The sequence below is a fragment of the Varroa destructor genome, unplaced genomic scaffold, assembly GCF_002443255.2.
Source record: "Varroa destructor unplaced genomic scaffold, Vdes_3.0 BEIS01000001.1, whole genome shotgun sequence".
In the NCBI taxonomy this organism is placed as follows: Eukaryota; Metazoa; Arthropoda; class Arachnida; order Mesostigmata; family Varroidae; genus Varroa; species Varroa destructor.
Genome location: NW_019211454.1, coordinates 67,218,675 through 67,224,674, shown reverse-complemented (window position 1 = coordinate 67,224,674; position 6,000 = coordinate 67,218,675).

Sequence of the window (6,000 nt, the reverse complement as noted above, 5' to 3'; positions counted from 1 at the left end):
AGTCCGCGGCGAGGGATTGATCTTTATGTGGCGTGTTGACTTCGCTAAAAGCAGAAAAAGGCAGCCAAGTAGTTAGCAGCTACATAGAATTATATATCATACCCAATGAGTAACGCTCTAACTTTCTATGAAATATAGATTTTTTGAATGTCAAGTGAGGAGGTTCAGTGTCTAAAGGCTAAGTACACAGACGAACGAGCAGGTTTCTCTAGCTCAGTTTATAGTCGAGCTAATTTTTGATTGCACTATTCGTACTCCCCATATCTCTGTTAGTTCTTACATTCACAGTCTGTTCGCACATTCAGTCAGCTATTATTGTTTCTATCTGGCATATTTATTTATTGTGCTTCTGATTATACAAGGTATACAGGAGGTAGCTTATGCTTGTTTATAATTAATACACTTGGATCTGAGAGCGGTACGGCTGTGAGGTACCTGTTTTGTCCACATGGCTTAAAAAGTCCTGCAGAAACATCTTTCTTACATAACCTTACTGAAATCTTTATACAGTTCTGGAGCTGGGTGACCATTTTCAAAGTGTTAGCTTGTCTTGTATTGTGCTCTTATAAGAGGCCTCATCAGACGCACTACATAGGACGCTCATTACTGCAATAATTCCCTAATAATGCGCTATCAGGTACTTCACACTCAGTGAATGGGGTTTGTGCACCAAGAATTATTTTTCATTAAACAAATTAAATTGCTGTGAACTCATAGTCGGGCACGAGTATCTCCCACACTCGTTATTACTTTGTCTTTCACGTATTCCTGTATAAATTTTATCTCTGCTTGTATCTTATTTTAATGGTTCGCTCTCGTTTAAGCAATTATTATCTGTATTCTAACATATTTAAAAACAGAGGGCCAAGGAAGGTTTATTCTTAAAACCAACCTCTGATTTATGCTCATTAGCAGCTATGTTTATCAGCTCTGCAGAAAACTCGCCCGCGCGAGGTTGTGCACTTTTTTGAATCCGTTAACAATTGACTTACGTTGTGTGCATTTCTCGGCCTGTTTCAGAGCCTGTTTTAAAACGTTTCCTTTTCTGTGAATACACGTGCCGCATTAACATCATTCTTAGTGTGGTTAGCCTAACCCTCACCAATGGCTATTTTATGCGCGTCCATATTGTCAGGCAGCCGTTGTTGCACGTGCAAAGCGGCATTACTCCTCGCAGATATTTGCTGACAGTTGTTCGAATCCGTTTTTATTCAAATTCTAATCTTTAGTAGTGGCTGGGATCGAACCAACAGGTATCTTTGCTCCTTAACTACCTGTAATAGTCTGTGCATCTGTTTTTTATTTTGCCATCAGACCGTTTTCAGGTGCTATTGGATCTATTTATAACACTATGGAGGGCGATTCGGCGGATGAGCTACTATAAAATTGGTCGTTCATTTGCTGTCTGCCTCTAAACGTTCGTCCTCTACAATAACCCACTGAAGCATCCGGACGCAGTATAACACAAATTAGCAAACTAAATGTGGTATTTGTGCCTTACAAAATTGTCTTCATATTAAATAATTTTATTAAATAAAATAATAATTATTCATTGATATTAAGCTATGACGATATTCGTCACTTAGCAAGCTCTGCATGCGCTTAATACACAGTCGAAAAACTAAGTCTATCTGGCCTTGTTTAGTATCGAGTTCCTATTGGAAACGGATGGCTAAGAGCTCTCGGCATCATTCAATTACAATCATTCAACTCTCAATAGTCTTTGATCTTCGTCGTTCAAAATCTAAATACGTCTCTAGTTGAAGGACGTGTGTTCGGTGCTTCAAATCATGCCAACGATATTATATATATTCGCACCCTATATGTATATGTACATATAGGGTGCGAAACCTACTTTTTCCTATGCTTTGCTTTTAAGATTTAAAATAAAATGAATGAAATAAGATAAAGTAAAAATAGATATTTCAACGATTTTTTTATGTATGCTAAAAATGTCATCTTCAATAGCCATGCTTGTTCGATACAACCACTATTCACCGCAAGTACAGCTTCGATTCGAGATCTAAAGTTCAAAACGTAAAAAAAAAAGTGGAAGTTTCAAAAAGATTAATTGTGGCAGCTTATCTATTTGCGTAGCTTATTTTTGTGGACAATCCGATCGCCTAATGAAATTTGCCTTTCCGAAACGGCCGTTAATTTCTATACCTAGAATCCAGGTATTAAATATGGATTTCGAGCCATTTTGATGAATTTTATTGAGTTCGTTAAATCTAAGGCTTATTAGGATTTTCCTGAAAATCTTTTTTTTTTTTTATTTTTCAGCAACGTAGATTTTTCATTTCGAGGAAAAAATCAAGTTTTTTATTATGGTGGGGATTTCTCGGTGGGCATATGGTACGGAATACGTTATTCTCGCTGAGGAAACGACGCGTCGTTATGTACAATGACAAGTTTGTTGTCTTGTTAGAGAAAAAGTGGACTTTTTTTTTCCAACACTGACAATGATGGATGAATGTATAAACGGGTCGCCAAAGTTTAAGCACTATATATTTATCTATAACTCTGAATGAAAATTTTATTCTGGAAAAACTCGTTATCGTGCTTAAAGTTTAAGAGAACTCTTCGGTGCATCCGTGACACGCGTGCGCTGAAGGTCATAGCGCATTACGAAAAAATAAAAAAAAAAAAAAACGTCCGTTTGAATGGTTAAGATGTCATTTGGCCACTAAGATTAGTTGAGAGTCGGACTGCTAACAGGTATGTTACAAGGTGACTGCCATGATATACTCGTATATCGATGTAAGGTTTTTACCCTAGGCTTCATTCGAGGGTTCGACAAATAATTTCTTCCCGGCTTTCAGGAAGGGTGTAGCTAAAATGGTTACGCTCTAACGAAGTGTATATGTATACGCTTCTTTTTTTGACAACCCCTGGATTAAGGCTTTATCTGAAAGAGTCACAAAAATCATAGCTTGACTGTGTTGACAGATTGTAAAACAAAAGCAATTATTATTAAAATTGCTTCTCCAATGCGGTATTCAGACCTACTGGAAAACGATTGGGATATAACGTGATAATGCAGATATTATTTGCGTTCCTATTCTTTTCATAGTCAATTAAGTACTTAATCCTGTCAACAATCGGGAGTAGCTTTTACAAAACGTAATGTAAACACAAAGCAATATATAGCATTTATTTTTAGAAGGTATCTTTATACATTTAGTATCTCGTTGGGAGCGTAGCTAGCCATATTGTAAACGCCACACTCAAAGCCTTCGATCGAGAGTGTTCGATTATAATTGAATCAAATAACAATATGTTGTACATGTAATATTTTTTGGCACTTTGTTCTATGAAAGTTGCCCAGCCTATATCCAGGACTAGAAAAGGAACTGAAAAGCATTATTATAAATATCCTATAGAGAAAACGACAGGACACCTGAATGTACCTAGTGGTAAAGTGAAATCCCGGCTATAGCTTAGTGAAGAACGTATTTGCCTACTGCTCTTAGAGCTGAGAACACGTTGCTGTCTAGATTCGAACTCATCGGGCATAGACACACTTCGTTTCGTGCTGGGAGCCAGCCGTCTGATGGGATGGCTAACGGCGATTACCGGACTTATAACTCGAACAATAATACTTTTCCAATGCTTTTTTGGTCGGGCTTCGAGGGTCATATACTAAAAATGAATTTAGTTATATTGGCTTGTGCGGCTCCTTTTCCAAAGATGCGAAAAGTTAGGGTTATAACCAGAATGCTGTTTAAAAGTTGAACGTAAAAATGTGCAGGATAGGTGTACTATACATAGTTTGGCCGTAAGCATTGGATAGTGATATCATACTTTAGAATGTATCTGCTGAATTTTAGGCTAACATTAGGAGAAATATAAGATCGCAATCGTTGTTAGCAAGCCAAGTGTCATTGCACACGATGTACGACGTTAAGAAACACATGACGATGTTTGGAAACTGGTCATTGATACTGTCGCTTAGAAGTGTATGTTTTATTCAATAGCCCTTTATGCATAGTAAGATATTGGCAATTCAGTGGAAACATTTAAAGTCTAATGTTATCACTGCGTGTTGCTAAGATACCTGAAAAGTGGCGACGTTGGTAAAAAAAACTGGTGGCATCAAATTCGGTTCGATAATCTTTTGCTGTGGGAGTCCCTCTCGCGTAGCTCAAACGCAGCCCCAACGAGTACAGCGGCTGTAAACATATAAGGTACGCTTGCAGTTTAAATTGCATAAACTATAATGCAGCACTGCCGAGCTGGATATGATATCATTTTCACATGACTTTTATGTGCGACCGTCAAGCGAAGGTTTTACTTGTGGAAAAATATCGCCTCAAGTCGTCAGAACGACGAGCTATTCATCACGAAAAGCCTTCGTTGTCAACATCGACGAAGGGAAATTCCATGCTGCATAGTTAAGCCACCGCTGCATAAATTATCCGATTGTAAAAAAAAATCATTCGATGGTTCTCCCGATCTTCACTAAGCTGCTTCAGTGTTCCGTCACCGAGGCTATGCATAAACGCAGTATATCAGTAGCATATACACGACCCTAAAGGCATCTCGTTATTTTGAATTAAAAACGTTCAGAGAACAAGATTACGAAGATTTGACGTAACTCACGTAAGTGAACTTCCCTTCGATTACAGTCAGTGAACAGACTATGTTTTTTGTATGCGTTTCTAATACTTCGATACGAATTGTTGCAATCTTTTGATTGTAATGCACCTGCAGCGCGAAATGCAGCCTGTCCCTTCTCAAGCCTACGGATCTATGCATGAAGATGTAGGCATATTTCTTATATGAAACTTGCTCGCAATATAGCCCTTAGCATGACCTATTTCGATTAGTCCATAAAGTTGAAGTTTATCTTCTCAGAACTTTTCAAAGATAATAATGCAATTGGAGCTTTTTCCCAGTATATGACTGAAGGAAACTTTTGCTCTGAAATTTATAAATCGTGCTAAGTTATAGATGAACGAAAGTGTCGGAAGAACTCATCGACAGACTATAACTAGGTGTGTCTTATTCCGCTTGGTAGGTATTTATGTCGATTGTCTATTACTAGTGGTTCTGCTTTCAGATCTCGAAATTGTAGCTTTTACAGTAGAAGCGTGAGTTTAATCGAATTTAGCCTCTATGTATATATATAAACATATATACATGTTACAGAATGACTGATATAATAAACGAGCACATAAATCATTGACATTGATCTTTGTTACAACAACGTTGAACTGAATTTTTCATGGACAAAGGGGAAGAGAACAACCACGCCTGTCGTATAGTTTATCCGGAAACCAATCAATAGGTTATATCCGGCCAGTGCTTGACTTATCAATACGACGGAGTAATCTTATATTTTTTGTTGTGTGCAAATTATTAGTTGATTCGCATTTATATTTTAGTGGATCGATGAAAAAAGAACACTTATATATAGGCACACCAGAACCCTCACACGATTTAGTCAAGCTCAAGTAACCGTACAATGCGGCTTTTGGGCAAGAGATGTCACGGACGCTTCACTTACCCAAGCGTTGTTGGTTATTGTTACAAGGACATCTAAGACTTCCTGTCGCCGGGGCTGGATAAGTCTGACTAGGAGAATATCAGTACGTGGTTCCAAGAAACCGTCACTTTCTGCCGTTCCGTATTCGAAGCGGCCAAGTTAGCATTCTAATTATAACTAAACATTTTGCAGTTGTATCGGACGTAAAATTTGGACTTCCGCTATATGTAAACAGGCTATAATCATTGCGGTTTCGTCCTCTAAAAAAATCTAAGGTGATTGCTTTTGTGGTAAAGTACTTAAATTTGATGGAGAGGTGTTGTTATTTCCGATCTAATCTGAAAGTATTTAACGAACAGGTATGATATATTAACACTTGAAGTTGATACATTACCAATGGATGAATTTTTAGGACCTAATAATTAATCGTGTCCAAATTTCATGATTGGTATAGCGGGATAGGCCGGACCGTATTTTTTTGTTTTTCTTTCACAAAAATGTCTTAAAAAAAG